The sequence below is a fragment of the Oncorhynchus kisutch genome, linkage group LG11 (assembly GCF_002021735.2).
Source record: "Oncorhynchus kisutch isolate 150728-3 linkage group LG11, Okis_V2, whole genome shotgun sequence".
In the NCBI taxonomy this organism is placed as follows: Eukaryota; Metazoa; Chordata; class Actinopteri; order Salmoniformes; family Salmonidae; genus Oncorhynchus; species Oncorhynchus kisutch.
Genome location: NC_034184.2, coordinates 50,085,553 through 50,103,355, shown reverse-complemented (window position 1 = coordinate 50,103,355; position 17,803 = coordinate 50,085,553). Strand labels below are relative to the sequence as shown.

The window sequence follows — 17,803 nt, the reverse complement described above, 5'->3', positions numbered from 1 at the left end:
GTGTCAGCTGTTGTTTACTTATTTATTTGTTGTCTCATCACATTACTGTACAAAAAAAAATGGAAACGTAGCTAATACACCAGTATTTATTGTTTCGAGTGGTCTTTTAGTGGTATGGGGATCCAGTATTGAGTCGCTGATTGCATTGAATGACAGATCATCCCTGAAGTTGTTTTATTACGTCAAAGTGCATTCACATTATGACGTTGGCTGAGTTACCGTATAAAATGCGATAGTTTATCTCTTTGGTAATCACTTGGTAAAGTTTTACATGATGGGAACATAGGCTCCAGCCATAGACTTTGACCATGGAGGATAATAAGGTAAGCCTATGAATTGCTAACAGAGAAGCCCCATGCAGTGGTGCAGGAACCGCTGCACCGTCTTTTTTTATGCTGCGGCAGGAACCACAGGGTTTACAGGCCATACCGATAGGGGTGCCGCAAGTAGTGGTAGCTGGGTGGCGGTGTGGGCTAACATTAATGTGCCGCTAATATTATAATTTTTAACATTGTAAAAAAATGTATGCATGAAAATAACCTATGGGACTTGTTATACATCAAACCGTGCTTCTACACCTGCATTGCTTGCTGTTTGGGGTTTTAGGCTGGGTTTCTGTACAGCACTTTGAGATAACAGCTGATGTACGAAGGGATATATACATTTATTTGATTTGAAATATGATCCTTGCAAAGATAAGAGCAGTAGTCTATTTATCATAATTCTACTTAAACTATAATAATAATAATAATAGGTGACTCCATAACGCATTAATTACGAATCTTGATATCAGGCAATAGGATCTATGTGTATTTATAGCAAAAACCTGTTCTGTAAAATGTTTTTATATATTGGCCATTATAAACTGGGTGTTTTGAGCCCTGAATGCTGATTGGCTGAAAGCTGTGGTATATCAAATCAAATTTCAAATGTATTTATATAGCCCTTCGTACATCAGCTGATATCTCAAAGTGCTGTACAGAAACAGCAAGCAATGCAGGTGTAGAAGCACTGTGGCTAGGAAAAACTCCCTAGAAAGGCCAAAACCTAGGAAGAAACCTAGAGAGGAACCAGGCTATGTGGGGTGGCCAGTCCTCTTCTGGCTGTGCCGGGTGGAGATTATAACAGAACATGGCCAAGATGTTCAAATGTTCATAAATGACCAGCATGGTCGAATAATAATAAGGCAGAACAGTTGAAACTGGAGCAGCAGGTGGACTGGGGGCAGCAAGGAGTCATCATGTCAGGTAGTCCTGGGGCATGGTCCTAGGGCTCAGGTCCTCCGAGAGAGAGAAAGAAAGAGAGAAGGAGAGAATTAGAGAACGCACACTTAGATTCACACAGGACACCGAATAGGACAGGAGAAGTACTACAGATATAACAAACTGACCCATAGCCCCCCGACACATAAACTACTGCAGCATAAATACTGGAGGCTGAGACAGGAGGGGTCAGGAGACACTGTGGCCCCATCCGAGGACACCCCCGGACAGGGCCAAACAGGAAGGATATAACCCCACCCACTTTGCCAAAGCACAGCCCCCACACCACTAGAGGGATATCTTCAACCACCAACCTACCATCCTGAGACAAGGCTGAGTATAGCCCACAAAGATCTCCGCCATGGCACAACCCAAGGGGGGGCGCCAACCCAGACAGGAAGACCACATCAGTGAATCAACCCACTCAGGTGACGCACCCCCTCCAGGGACGGCATGAGCGTATACCATGGGTATGACAAAACATTTATTTTTACTTTTCTAATTAAGTTGGTAACCAGTTCATAATAACTGTGCGTTGTGTCATGTGTAAGAACAGCTCTTAGCTGTGGTATATTGTCCATATCCATGAGCATTTAAAGAATGGTCTAATTTCTTCCAGAGTTTAAATGAAGATGATCCACATGAACGTTTGGAAGGTCAAGTCCAGAAAATGAAGAATGATATCCTGGGTTTAAACTATCCAGAAGATAGTGAAGTGAAGGATCCCCTGCCTCAGATCGAGCTGAAGGCTGTGACAAGGAGAAAAGTTAAGGTGAGAGAATAGACTGAGGAGAGAAAGGGAAATCTGGGGTCTTACCTGTCCACACTTTAAACCTGTCCAATATCGCATATAACATGTTGTTGTGAGGTTGGAGGATAAATTGTCCTTACAATAGACTTCCATATCTTAATATTCAATCACCAATTGTTTACTGTAGCTCTACTCAAAGGCCTGTATAGCAACGGCAACATACAGTATGTCATTGACTGTATTGTCTTTTTAGACCAAGAGGAGGACCAGTGCCAACAGGTCCACAGTTGAACAGAGCACTGATAGTGATGAGGCTGAGAGAGATTTTGTTGATAATCAGAATGATGAAGATGAGGAAAAGGTGAAGAAGGATCCCCTGCCTCAGATGCAGCAGGATGCCGTGAAAAGAAATAAAGTCAAGGTAAGGGAATAGATTGAGCAGAGATGTGGATATTTGTGATATCTTTCATATCTATAACCTGCCCCTACAGCATGTTGTTCCCGAGGAAGGTAAATTGCCCATGCAATACCGTTTTATCTCCTAATAGTAATTCTAGGGCTGACCCCATTTGGTCGACAGTTTGGTCGATAGGCTGTTGGTTGACTGGAATTTCTTAAGTCGAGCAGCCGCAAAAGTTTGTTTTCTTCATGGTGCACATGGACACCTCTCTGATTCGCGCCTATCTCAGTTGACTAATCCATTGCCGAGGCCACAGGGATGGCACAGTCCATCACGCTAAGACGTGATACTGACATTGTATATGGTTATATTATGTAAAAATAATGGTGCAACACTAATAAGTCTAATATTATTTTATAACAAATGCACTTTCTCCTGCATTGGATACGGTCGCTGTCCGTGGATCTGAAACATAATCTTTAGTGCTCCGTAGAATTGCCGCCCTTTCCTATGTTGCTATGTGTATAATAGCAAAGTTAACCAGCATATTGGGATTGAGAACAATGCTGCAGAGGCAGCAGCAGCAGCAGAGACGGGGAAACAGCCCTTGCCTTAGCCTAATTGTCTAAGAAAATTGAGGAGAGGAAAACCCAACTAAATTAGGTCTATAATCAAAAGCCTAATTGTTAAATGTGCCTGGCTTTGTAAATCATCCATATATATATTAGCAGTCAAAAGGGTTCTTCAAAGTAGTCACCCTTTGCCTTGATGACAGCTTTGCTCACTCTTGGCATTCTCTCAAGCAGCTTCATGAGGTAGTCACCTGGAATGCATTTAATAAATTAACATTAACATAACCTTTTTAAAAATTAAGTAAAGGAATTTATTTCCTTCTTAATGCATTTGAGCCAATCAGTTGTGTTGTGACAAGGTAGGGTTGGTATACAGCAGATAGCCCTATTTGGTAAAAGACCAAGTCCATATTATGGCAAGAACAGCTCAAATAAGCAAAGAGAAACAACAGTCCGTCATTACTTTAAGACATGAAGGTCAGTCAATCCGGAAAATTTCAAGAACTTTGAACTTTTAATCAAGTGCAAAAACCATCAAGTGCTATGATGAAACTGTCTCTCGTGAGGACCGCCACAGGAAAGGAAGACATTACTTACTTTCAGAGGAGCAGCGTAGCACACACCATTGAGGCCCACAAACAAAGCTGTGGATAGTTTCCTTGAAGCCAGAAGAAAGAACAAATACAAATGCCAAAACCCAAGATTGAACCATTGACCTTCAGATCTTCAGTCTAACGCTCTCCCAACTGAGCTATTTCGTCAAATCAATCAACTTAATTCTGTGGCACCCTTGACAATTCACATGCATGTGACTCATAATTTTGACACTCAAAATGTACATATTTGCCAGCACGGGGATCGAACCCATAACCTTGGCGTTATTATCACCACACTCTAACCAACTGAGCTGACCGGCCACTAGCTATTGGGCGTAATTGTTGAGATGCACCGAGCCTCTGCAAGTGCTGGCGCCTAAACTAACAAATCAACCAACAGCATAGCCTGACAAGACTGGACCCTCTTAGTTGCTTCTTGCGGAAATTCCAAACGGCTGGGGAATTAGCTCAAATGCTTTGCATGCCTGAGGTAGTGGGATTGATGCCTGCATTCTCCAAAAGCACATTGTTTTATGGTTCCAAGAAAACTCCAGTTCACACTTCATGCAGCCTTGTCTTACGACAACCTACTGTCATGTAAACAATGACAAGAAACTGTCATGTAACAATGACAAGCAACTCTCATGTAACACTGATGTCACAATGTCAGATGAAAAAGAAGACATTACTTACTTTCAGAGAGCAGCTTATCACACACTCTAACCAACTGAGCTAACCGGCCGCTGGCTACAGAGCACAATTGTTGAGATGCACCGAGCCTCTGCAAGTGCTGGAGCGCAAACTAACAAGTCCTCCAACAGCATAGCCTGACAAGACTGGACACTCTTGGTTGCTCCTTGTGGCAATTCCAAACAGCTGGGGAATTTGATCAATTGGTATTGTGTTTGCTTAGCATGCTATAGGTAGTGGGATCGATTCCCGCATTCCCCAAAAACACATTTTTTTGTAGATCCAAGAAAGCTCCAGTTCACACTTTATGCAGCCTTGTCTTACGACAACCTACTGTCATGTAAACAATGACAAGAAACTGTCATGTAACAATGACAAGCAACTCTCATGTAACACTGATGTCACAATGTCAGATGAAAAAGCAAGACATTACTTACTTTCAGAGAGCAGCGTATCACACACTCTAACCAACTGAGCTAACCGGCCGCTGGCTACAGAGCACAATTGTTGAGATGCACCGAGCCTCTGCAAGTGCTAGAGCGCAAACTAACAAGTCCACCAACAGCATAGCCTGACAAGACTGGACCCTCTTGGTTGCTTCTTGCGGAAATTCCAGACGGCTGGCGAATTAGCTCAAATGCTTTGCATGCGTGAGGTAGTGGGATCGATGCCTGCATTCTCCAAAAGCACATTGTTTTATGGATCCAAGAAAACTCCAGTTCACACTGCATGCAGCCTTGTCTTACGACAACCTACTGTCATGTAAACAATGACAAGAAACTTTCCTGTAACACTGATGTCAAAATGTCAGATGAAAAAGCAAAATAGTACTTACTTTCAGAGGAGCAGAGTAGCACACACCATTGAGGCCCACAAACAAAGCTGTGGATAGTTTCCTTGAAGCCAGAGCATAAAGGAGGAACAAATACAAATGCCGAAATCCAGGATCAAACCAGGAACCTTTAGATCTTCAGTCTAACGCCTTCCCAACTAAGCTATTCCGGTAATTCACTAAACTTAATTCTGTGGAACCCTTTACAATTCACATGCATGTGACTCATAATTTTGATAGTGAAAATGTACATCATAGCTAGTACGGGGATCGAACCCGTGACCTTGGCGTTATTAGCAACCCCACTCTTACCAACTGAGCTAACCAGCCACAAGTTATTGGGGGCAATTGTTGAGATGCACCGAGCCTCTGCAAGTGCTGGCGCGTAAACTAACAAGTCAAACAACAGCATAGGCTGACAAGACTGGACCCTCTTGGTTGCTTCTTGCGGAAATTCCAAACGGCTGGGGAATTAGCTCAAATGCATTGCATGCGTGAGGTAGTGGGATCGATTCCTGCATTCTCCAAAATAACATTGTTTTATGGATCCAAGAAAAAACCAGTTCACACTTCATGCAGCCTTGTCTTACGACAAGAAACTGTCATGTAACAATGACAAGCAACTCTCATGTAATACTGATGTCACAATGTCAGATGAAAAAGACAGACATTACTTACTTTCAGAGAGCAGCGTATCACACACTCTAACCAACTGAGCTAACCGGCCACTAGCTATTGGGTGCAATTGTTGAGATGCACCGAGCCTCGCTAAGTGCTGGCGCCTAAACTAACAAATCAACCAACAGCATAGCCTGACAAGACTGGACCCTCTTGGTTGCTTCTTGCGGAAATTCCAAATGGCTGGGGAATTTGATCAATTGGTATTGTGTTTGCTTAGCATGCTATAGGTAAGTGGGATCGATGCCCGCATTCCCCAAAAACACATTTTTTTGTGGATCCAAGAAAGCTCCAGTTCACACTTCATGCAGCCTTGTCTTACGACAACCTACTGTCATGTAACAATGACAAGCAACTTTCCGGTAACAATAATGTCAAAATGTCAGATGAAAAAGCAAGATAGTACTTACTTTCAGAGGAGCAGCGTAGCACACACCATTGAGGCCCACAAACAAAGCTGTGGATAGTTTCCTTGAAGCCAGAGCATAAAGAAAGAACAAATACAAATACCCAGGATTGAACCAGGGACCTTCAGATCTTTAGTCTAAAACTCTCCCAACTGAGCTACTTCGGCAATTCAATCAATCTAATTCTGTGGCACCCTTGACAATTCACATGCATGTGACTCATAATTTTGACACTCAAAATGTACATAATAGCCAGTACGGGGATCGATTCTATAACCTTGGCGTTATTAACACCACACTCTAACCAACTGAGCTAACCGGCCACTAGCTATTGGGTGCAATTGTTGAGATGCAACGAGCATCGCTAAGTGCTGGCGCCTAAACTAACAAATCAACCAACAGCATAGCCTGACAAGACTGGACCCTCTTGGTTGCTTCTTGCGGAAATTCCAAATGGCTGGGGAATTAGCTCAAATGCTTTGCATGCGTGAGGTCGTGGGATCGATGCCTGCATTCTCCAAAAGCACATAGTTTTATGGATCCAAGAAAACTCCAGTTCACACTTCATGCAGCCTTGTTTTACAACAACCTACTGTCATGTAAACAATGACAAGAAACTGTCATGTAACAATGACAAGCAACTGAAGATCTTAAGGTTCCTGGTTCGATCCTGGGTTTCGGGATTTGTATGTGTTCTTTCTTTATGCTCTGGCTTCAAGGAAACTATCCACAGCTTTGTTTGTGGGCCTCAATGGTGTGTGCTACGCTGCTCCTCTGAAAGTAAGTAATGTCTTGCTTTTTCATCTGACATTTTGACATCAGTGTTACAGGAAAGTTGCTTGTCATTGTTACATGACAGTAGGTTGTTGTAAGACAAGGCTGCATGAAGTGTGAACTGGAGCTTTCTTGGATCCACAAAAAAATGTGTTTTTTAGAGCAAGACCCTAATTGGTGCTGAAAATCCACTTTTTTCCATGACTTGCTACGGGGTCCTTGAATGAGCTATCGGACAGGAACATTGGGGTCCGTCTATATGGGCCGAGATGGTCGCAATCCACCTAGTCTTGAGACTCTGGGACATTTCTAAATGTCGTCATTTTCGTGATGCAAAAATGAATTGAAGTCATTGCAAATGTACGAGGCTGTTTCTCGGTCCGAGAACCTTCTAGAGCCACGTAACTCACCACGCACTATCGACCTGAGGTCTAGAACAGGATTCTAAAGTTTCGGAACTCTAGGTCTGATGGTTCTTTAAAAGTTCCAACAAGTTTAACTAATGCAGGCACTGTCTGTCTCTACGCACCTCAATGGGTCCCTCCTTCCAAGCTGTGTGTGTGATTTAGTTTTCCTTTGAAATTTTATGGGAAAAATGACTGATTTACAGTTCATGGGGGTTGCCTAATCACACATATGAAGTTTTGGAAAGATCAGACTTTTTTAACCCCTCAAAACAGCCCCTGAGACACCAATTATGGCACTTCCGGTTGGCACAGGAAGCTATAAGTCAACACACATCCTCATTAGGGTATGCTTTTACAGAATCCTGAGTTTTAAGTCTTTACCATAAAAACTGACTGATTTACAGGGTTGAATGCACTATGTTTATCAAACTGCAGGCAGGGTATGGTTATACACTTTTAGGGAGATTTTAACCACTTCCGGTTGGTCCAGGAAGCTTAGAATCAACACAGGTAGACCTCATAGTATCCTGATGGTCTGTCATCGAAGACAGGTTCATAAGGCATTCATAACCCATATAGTCTTCAGGTTGAATTTTGGAGTGCAGGCAATGTATTCCTATGGGGAGAGAAGTCAATCCAAACTGTTTGATGTAAACACCTTCTTTTAACTATTAAGGGTTAATGCCACACGGTCTAGGTTAGGCTTGCACGGATCGGGAGGACCTTAGGAACGTACCTGAGGTCGAATTGTGCTTCTCACCCTAACGGTTCTCTCACTGTCACCCAAAAGCAAATGACGTTGTGGGGCAGGCTTCATTTTGGGCCTACTATTCTAATGGTCGCTGCGCTTAGACCGAGCGAGCTACGGTCAAGCGGGATATCTCGTTGAACTCGGCACGGCCTAGGGATTATGGTAATACCATTGCCTGCTCTCTGTGTCTTTAAGCACCGCACTTTGTCACTCCATCCTTCCTGTGTGTGTGTGAGGGAGCTTTTCTTTGAGATCTGTTGGGAGAAATGACTGATTTACAGTTCAGGAGGGTTACCTAGTCACACATATGAAGTTTTGGAGAGATGTGACATTTCTATCCCTTCAAAACAGACAGTGTGACCCAAATTAAAGGCACTTCCGGTTGGCACAGGAAGCTATAGGTAAACACATGTCTTGACTGAGGTAGCCTCTTACAGAATCCTGAGTTTTAAGTCTTTAAGTTAAGAATTGACTAATCTACACAGGGTTGAATACAGTCATTTTCACATTTGCAGGTTATGTACATCAAAATAACTTTTGGGTGAATTTAACCACTTCCGGTTGCTCCAGGAAGCTTAGAATCGACACAGGTAGACCTCATAGTGGTCTGATGGACTGTCATAGAAGACAGGTTCATAAGGCATTCATACATAACCCACATAGGCTTCAGGTTGAATTTAGGAGTGCAGGCAATGTATTCCTATGGGGAGAGAAGTCAATGCAAACTGTTTGAAGTAAACACCTTCTTTTAACTGTTAAGGGTTAATGCCACACGGTCTAGGTTAGGCTTGCACGGATCGGGAGGACCTTAGGAATGTATCTGAGGTCGAATTGTGCTTCTCACCCTAACGGTTCTCTCACTGTCACCCAAAAGCAAATGACATTGAGGGCCAGGCTTCATTTTAGGCCTTCTTTTTTTCAAGGTCGCTGCACTCAGAGCGAGCTACGGTCAAGCGAGGCGTCTCGTTGAACTCGGCACAGTCTGGAGACTATGGTGATGCCATTTTTTGTGTTGATTTCAGAATGCCATTTTGGTGATGGTCCCTCTCCGTTTAAACATATTGCAAATGTACAAAAGTCAACTAGCAAGTCAGTGTCCATCAGTCAATTAGATGTCATTCTGACACCAAACTGATACCAATTGACACCAAACCCACTTTGTCCAACTCATTTAGAAGCCAACTATCACATATGTCAGAGTAGGCCCATAATTCACAGCGCCTTCAGTTTAAAACATAGTAAAAACGTAAAACACATAGTTACGTTCTAGCTGCGGGTCCAGGTCGGACATTATGTGTAGGCCTATGTGAGGCGACCCCGAATCCCGAGTTTCGGCTGGATAGGTCCTTCGGTGCCTGAGTAAAACCCTAATTGGTGCTGAAAATCCACTTTTTTTCATGCCTTGCTATGGGGTCCTTGAAGGAGCTATCGGACAGAAACGTTGGGGTCCGTCTCTATGGGCCGAGCCGGTTTCAATGCACCTAGTCTTGTGTCTCTAAGACTTTTCTAAATGTCGTCATTTTCGTCATGGTCAAAATGAATTGAAGTCATTGCAAATGTACGAGGCTGTTTCTCGGTCCGAGAACCTGCTAGAGCCACCTAACTCACCATGCATTATCGACCTGAGGTCTTGAACAGGTTTCTAATGTTTCGGAACTCTAGGTCTGACGGTTCTTTGTTAGCTCGAACAAAGCTAACTAATTGCAGGCACTGTCTGTCTCTACGCACCCCAATACGTCCCTCCTTCCAAGCTGTGTGTGTGTGTGATTTAGTTTTCCTTTGACATTTTATGGGAAAAATGACTGATTTACAGTTCATGGGGTTTGCTAATCACACATATGAAGTTTTGGAAAGATCTGACTTTTTTAACCCCTCGAAACAGCCCCTGAGACACCAATTATGGCACTTCCGGTTGGAACAGGAAGCTAGAAGTCAACACACATCCTCATTAGGGTATGCTTTTACAGAATCCTGAGTTTTAAGTCTTGACCACAAAAACGGACTGATTTACACAGGGTTGAATGCACTATGTTTATCAAACTGCATGCAGGGTATGGTCATACACTTTTAGGGAGATTTTAACCACTTCCGGTTGGTCCAGGAAGCTTAGAATCAACACAGGTAGACCTCATAGTGTCCTGATGGACTGTCATCGAAGACAGGTTCATGAGGCATTCATAACCCATATAGGCTTCAGGTTGAATTTTGGAGTGCAGGCAATGTATTCCTATGGGGAGAGAAGTCAATGCAAACTGTTTGATGTAAACACCTTCTTTTAACTATTAAGGGTTAATGCCACACGGTCTAGGTTAGGCTTGCACGGATCGGGAGGACCTTAGGAACGTACCTGAGGTCGAATTGTGCTTCTCACCCTAACGGTTCTCTCACTGTCACCCAAAAGCAAATGACGTTGTGGGGCAGGCTTCATTTTGGGCCTACTATTCTAATGGTCGCTGCGCTTAGACCGAGCGAGCTACGGTCAAGCGGGATATTTCGTTGAATTCGGCACGGCCTAGGGATTATGGTAATACCATTGCCTGCTCTCTGTGTCTTTAAGCACCGCACTTTGTCACTCCATCCTTCCTGTGTGTGTGTGAGGGAGCTTTTCTTTGAGATCTGTTGGGAGAAATGACTGATTTACAGTTCAGGGGGGTTACCTAGTCACACATGAAGTTTTGGAGAGATGTGACATTTCTAACCCTTCAAAACAGACAGTGTGACCCAAATTAAAGGCACTTCCGGTTGGCACAGGAAGCTATAGGTAAACACATGTCTTGACTGAGGTAGCCTCTTACAGAATCCTGAGTTTTAAGTCTTTAAGTTAACAATTGACTGATCTACATAGGGTTGAATACAGTCATTTTCACATTTGCAGGTTATGTACATCAAAATACCTTTTGGGTGAATTTAACCACTTCTGGTTGCTCCAGGAAGCTTAGAATCGACACAGGTAGAGCTCATAATGGTCTGATGGACTGTCATAGAAGACAGGTTCATAAGGCATTCATAACCCACATAGACTTCAGGTTGAATTTAGGAGTGCAGGCAATGTATTCCTATGGGGAGAGAAGTCAATGCAAACTGTTTGAAGTAAACACCTTCTTTTAACTGTTAAGGGTTAATGCCACACGGTCAAGGTTATTAGGCTTGCACAGATCGGGAGGACCTTAGGAACGTATCTGAGGTCGAACTGTGCTTCTCACCCTAACGGTTCTCTCACTGTCACCCAAAAGCAAATGACATTGAGGGCCAGGCTTCATTTTGGGCCTTCTTTTTTTCAAGGTCGCTGCACTCAGAGCGAGCTACGGTCAAGCGGGGCGTCTCGTTGAACTCGGCACAGTCTGGAGACTATGGTGATGCCATTTTTTGTGTTGATTTCAGAATGCCATTTTGGTGATGGTCCCTCTCCGTTTAAACATATTGCAAATGTACAAAAGTCAACTAGCAAGTCAGTGTCCATCAGTCAATTAGATGTCATTTTGACACCAAACTGATACCAATTGACACCAAACCCACTTTTTCCAACTCATTTAGAAGCCAACTATCACATATGTCAGAGTAGGCCCATAATTCACAGCGCCTTCAGTTTAAAACATAGTAAAAACGTAAAACACATAGTTACGTTCTAGCTGCGGGTCCACGTCAGACATTATGTGTAGGCCTATGTGAGGCGACCCCGAATCCCGAGTTTCGGCTCGATAGGTCCTTCGGTGCCCGAGTAAAACCCTAATTGGTGCTGAAAATCCACTTTTTTCCATGCCTTGCTATGGGGTCCTTGAATGAGCTATCGGACAGAAACGTTGGGGTCCGTCTCTATTGGCCGAGCCGGTTTCAATGCACCTAGTCTTGTGTCTCTAAGACTTTTCTAAATGTCATCATTTTCGTCATGGTCAGAATGAATTGAAGTCATTGCAAATGTACGAGGCTGTTTCTTGGTCCGAGAACCTGCTAGAGCCACCACGTATTATCGACCTGAGGTCTAGAACAGGTTTCTAAAGTTTCGGAACTCTAGGTCTGACGGTTCTTTTTTAGCTCGAACAAAGCTAACTATTGCAGGCACTGTCTGTCTCTACGCACCCCAATACGTCCCTCCTTCCAAGCTGTGTGTGTATCTGATTTAGTTTTCCTTTGAAATTTTATGGGAAAAATGACTGATTTACAGTTCATGGGGGTTGCCTAATCACACATATGAAGTTTTGGACAGATCGGACTTTTTTAACCCTTCGAAACAGCCCCTGAGACACCAATTATGGCACTTCCTGTTGGCACAGGAAGCTATAAGTCAACACATATCCTGATTGGGGTATGCCTTTACAGAATCCTGAGTTTTAAGTCCTTACGTTAAGAACTGAGTTATTTACGGAGGGTTTAGTGAGTGCGTGTTATTTCAGAAAATCATAGAAAATCACAGAAATCTCGCAGAGCTCCGCAGCACACTTTAAAAAGATTTGTATGAACACCCTGCAACTGGATCTGTAACTGTTGAAAAAAACCCACACCTATCTTTGAACATCACCAATTTGTCATTGTACGATTTCTTTTAAATGACGATAGATAAATGGCTGGTTCTTTTTTTATTGACACCGGAGGCTCCTTGACTTTGAAGTGAAGTGGATTTTTTTTTCTCTATTTTCATTTTGGACCTTTAATCCCAGAGAAATGGCCATAACTCAAAAACCGTTGAGGCCTAGACGCCATCTTGTTCGGGGCCAACTGCCCATTATGCCAAACCTACGCTCACCAAGTTTCGGCTTCGAAATATTTTCCATTTTGGAGATAAGGCCCCGTCGTGATTCGGGATGTTTTGTCCAATTGCAATATGATTGCTTATGCCCTCTTGTGGGATTTCCGGGACAGCGGATAAAGGACCAAAATTGGATTATTTTATCAAACGGAAACTGAATGTCCGAGAAAGTTCATTTGATGACTTCCCGGTAGGTCCGGCCCTGCCGCTCGGCCTGATGCCGTCCGTGAATTTTACAAACGTTTTCGGACGTCTAGTAAGGGACCGTACATTTGCAATATGGACTTTCTCACTAACCATACAGCAAATGTCAAAATGTTCCCTTAAGGTATGTCAGGCTATGCTGTTGGTGGACTTGTTAGTTTGCGCTCCAGCACTTGCAGAGGCTCGGTGCATCTCAACAATTGTGCTCTGTAGACAGCGGCCGGTTAGCTCAGTTGGTTAGAGTGTGTGATACGCTGCTCTCTGAAAGTAAGTAATGTCTTCTTTGTCATCTGACATTGTGACATCAGTGTTACATGAGAGTTGCTTGTCATTGTTACATGACAGTTTCTTGTCATTGTTTACATGACAGTTTCTTGTCATTGTTTACATGACAGTAGGTTGTCGTAAGACAAGGCTGCATGAAGTGTGAACTGGAGTGTTCTTGGATCCATAAAACAATGTGCTTTTGGAGAATGCAGGCATCGATCCCACTACCTCAGGCATGCAAAGCATTTGAGCTAATTCCCCAGCCGTTTGGAATTTCCGCAAGAAGCAACCAAGAGGGTCCAGTCTTGTCAGGCTATGCTGTTGGTTGATTTGTTAGTTTAGGCACCAGCACTTGCAGAGTCTCGGTGCATATCAACAATTGCACCCAATAGCTAGTGGACGGTTAGCTCAGTTGGTTAGAGTGTGGTGATAATAACGCCAAGGTTATGGGTTCGATCCCCATACTGGCAATTATGTACATTTTGAGTGTCCAAATTATGAGTCACATGCATGTGAATTGTCAAGGGTGCCACAGAATTAAGTTGAGGGAATTGCCGAAATAGCTCAGTTGGGTGAGAGTTAGACTGAAGATGTAAAGGTCCCTGGTTCGATCCTGGGTGTCGGCATCTGCATGTGTTTTTTCTTTATGCTCTGGCTTCAAGGAAACTATCCACAACTTTGTTTGTGGGCCTCAATGGTGTGTGCTACGCTGCTACACTGAAAGTAAGTAATGTCTTGCTTTTTCATCTGACATTTTGACATCAGTGTTACAGGAAAGTTGCTTGTCATTGTTACATGACAGTAGGTTGTTGTAAGACAAGGCTGCATGAAGTGTGAACTGGAGCTTTCTTGGATCCACAAAAAAATGTGTTTTTGGGGAATGCAGGCATCAATCCCACTACCTCAGACATGCAAAGCATTTGAGCTAATTCCCGAGCCGTTTGGAATTTTCACATGAAGCAACCAAGAGGGTCCAGTCTTGTCAGGCTATGCTGTTGGTTGATTTGTTAGTTTAGGCGCCAGCACTTGCAGAGTCTCGGTGCATCTCAACAATTGTGCCCAATAGCTAGTTTAATGGTTAGCTCAGTTGGTCAGAGTGTGTTGCTATTAACACCAAGGTTATGTGTTCGATCCCCATCCTGGCAATTATGTAAATTTTGAGTGTCAAAATTATGAGTCACATGCATGTGAATTGTCAAGGGTGCCACAGAATTAAATTGAGCAAATTGCTGAAATAGCTCAGTTGGGAGAGCGTTAGATTGAAGATCTAAAGGTCCCTGGTTCGATCCCAGGTTTCGGCATCTGTATCTGTTCTTTCTTTATGCTCTGGCTTCAAGGAAACTATCCACAGCTTTGTTTGTGGGCCTCAATGGTGTGTGCTACGCTGCTCCTCTGAAAGTAAGTAATGTCTTGCTTTTTCATCTGACATTTTGACATCAGTGTTACAGGAAAGTTGCTTGTCATTGTTACATGACAGTAGGTTGTTGTAAGACAAGGCTGCATGAAGTGTGAACTGGAGCTTTCTTGGATCCACAAAAAAAATTGTTTTTGGGGAATGCGGGCATCGATCCCACTACCTATAGCATGCTAAGCAAACACAATACCAATTGATCAAATTTCCCAGCTGTTTGAAATTGCCACAAGGAGCAACCAAGAGTGTCCAGTCTTGTCAGGCTATGCTGTTGGTGGACTTGTTAGTTTGCTCTCCAGCACTTGCAGAGGCTCGGTGAATCTCAACAATTGCGCTCTGTAGCCAGCGGCCGGTTAGCTCAGTTGGTTAGAGTGTGTGATACGCTGCTCTCTGAAAGTAAGTAATGTCTTGCTTTGTCATCTGACATTGTGACATCAGTGTTACATGAGAGTTGCTTGTCATTGTTACATGACAGTTTCTTGTCATTGTTACATGACAGTTTCTTGTCATTGTTTACATGACAGTAGGTTGTCGTAAGACACGGCTGCATGAAGTATGAACTGGAGTTTTCTTGGATCCATAAAACAATGTGCTTTTGGAGAATGCAGGCATCGATCCCACTACCTCAGGCATGCCAAGCATTTGAGCTAATTCCCCAGCCGTTTGGAATTTCCTCAAGAAGCAACGAAGAGGATCCAGTCTTGTCAGGCTATGCTGTTGGTGGACTTGTTAGTTTGCGCTCCAGCACTTGCAGAGGCTCGGTGCATCTCAACAATTGTGCTCTGTAGCCGGCGGCCGGTTAGCTCAGTTGGTTAGAGTGTGTGATACGCTGCTCTCTGAAAGTAAGTAATGTCTTTCTTTGTCATCTGACATTGTGACATCAGTGTTACATGAGAGTTGCTTGTCATTGTTACATGAAAGTTTCTTGTCATTGTTTACATGACAGTAGGTTGTCGTAAGACAAGGCTGCATGAAGTGTGAACTGGAGTTTTCTTGGATCCATAAAACAATGTGCTTTTGGAGAATGCAGGCATCGATCCCACTACCTCAGGCATGCAAAGCATTTGAGCTAATTCCCCAGCCGTTTGGAATTTCCACAAGAAGCAACCAAGAGGGTCCAGTCTTGTCAGGCTATGCTGTTGGTTGATTTGTTAGTTTATGCGCCAGCACTTGCAGAGGTTCGGTGCATATCAACAATTGCACCCAATAGATACTGGACGGTTAGCTCAGTTGGTTAGAGTGTGGTGCTAATAACGCCAAGGTTATGGGTTCGATCCCCATACTGGCAATTATGTACATTTTGAGTGTCAGAATTATGGGTCACATGCATGTGAATTGTCAAGGGTGCCACAGAATTAAGTGGAGTGAATTGCCGAAGTAGCTCAGTTCGGAGAGCGTTAGACTGAAGATCTAAAGGTCCCTGGTTCGATCCCGGGTTTCGGCATTTGTATGTGTACATTCTTTATGCTCTGGCTTCAAGGAAACTATCCACAGCTATGTTTGTGGGCCTCAATGGTGTGTGCTACGCTACTCCTCTGAAAGTAAGTAATGTCTTGCTTTTTCATCTGACATTTTGACATCAGTGTTACAGGAAAGTTGCTTGTCATTGTTACATGACAGTAGGTTGTCGTAAGACAAGGCTGCATGAAGTGTGAACTGGAGCTTTCTTGGATCCACAAAAAAAATGTTTTTGGGGAATGCGGGAATCGATCCCACTACCTATAGCATGCTAAGCAAACACAATACCAATTGAACAAATTCCCCAGCTGTTTGGAATTGCCACAAGGAGCAACCAAGAGTGTCCAGTCTTGTCAGGCTATGCTGTTGGTTGATTTGTTAGTTTAGGCGCCAGCACTTGCAGAGGCTGGGTGCATATCAACAATTGCACCCTATAGCTAGTGGACGGTTAGCTCAGTTGGTTAGAGTGTGGTGGTAATAACACCAAGGTTATGGGTTCGATCCCCATACTTGCAATTATGTACATTTTGAGTGTCAAAATTATGAATCACATGCATGTGAATTGTCAAGGGTGCCACAGAATTAAGTTGAGTGAATTGCCGAAATAGCTCAGTTGGGAGAGCGTTAGACTGAAGATCCAAAGGTCCCTGGTTCGACCCTAGGTTTTGGCATTTGTATATGTGTTCTTTCTTTATGCTCTGTCTTCAAGGAAACTATCCACAGCTTTGTTTGTGGGCCTCAATGGTGTGTGCTACGCTGCTCCTCTGAAAGTAAGTAATGTCTTGCTTTTTCATCTGACATTTTGACATCAGTGTTACAGGAAAGTTGCTTGTCATTGTTAAATGACAGTAGGTTGTCGTAAGACAAGGCTGCATGAAGTGTGAACTGGAGTTTTCTGGGATCGATAAAACAATGTGCTTTTGGAGAATGCAGGCATCGATCCCACTACCTCAGGCATGCAAAGCATTTGAGCTAATTCCCCAGCCGTTTGGAATTTCCGCAAGAAGCAACCAAGAGGGTCCAGTCTTGTCAGGCTATGCTGTTGGTTGATTTGTTAGTTTATGCGCCAGCACTTGCAGAGGTTCGGTGCATATCAACAATTGCACCCAATAGCTAGTGGACGGTTAGCTCAGTTGGTTAGAGTGTGGTGCTAATAACGTCAAGGTTATGGTTTCGATCCCCATACTGGCAATTATGTACATTTTGAGTGTCAGAATTATGGGTCACATGCATGTGAATTGTCAAGGGTGCCACAGAATTAAGTGGAGTGAATTGCCGAAATACCTCAGTTGGGAGAGCGTTAGACTGAAGATCTAAAGGTCCCTGGTTCGATCCCGGGTTTCGGCATTTGTATGTGTACTTTCTATATGCTCTGGCTTCAAGGAAACTATCCACAGCTTTGTTTGTGGGCCTCAATGGTGTGTGCTACGCTGCTCCTCTGAAAGTAAGTAATGTCTTGCTTTTTCATCTGACATTTTGACATCAGTGTTACAGGAAAGTTGCTTGTCATTGTTACATGACAGTAGGTTGTCGTAAGACAAGGCTGCATGAAGTGTGAACTGGAGCTTTCTTGGATCCACAAAAAAAAATGTTTTTTGG

At 43.4% G+C, this 17,803-nt stretch overlaps 3 non-coding genes across 3 annotated transcripts; all 3 read left to right on the top strand.

Annotated features, from left to right (window-relative positions):
- Positions 1–14,563: 14,563 nt before the first annotated feature.
- trnaf-gaa (transfer RNA phenylalanine (anticodon GAA)) lies at positions 14,564–14,636 on the top strand. The gene has a single exon. It is a non-coding gene; the product is annotated as a tRNA-Phe (tRNA).
- A 1,325-nt stretch (positions 14,637–15,961) lies between these two features.
- trnai-aau (transfer RNA isoleucine (anticodon AAU)) lies at positions 15,962–16,035 on the top strand. The gene has a single exon. It is a non-coding gene; the product is annotated as a tRNA-Ile (tRNA).
- A 1,443-nt stretch (positions 16,036–17,478) lies between these two features.
- trnaf-gaa (transfer RNA phenylalanine (anticodon GAA)) lies at positions 17,479–17,551 on the top strand. Its single transcript has one exon. It is a non-coding gene; the product is annotated as a tRNA-Phe (tRNA).
- Positions 17,552–17,803: the final 252 nt, after the last annotated feature.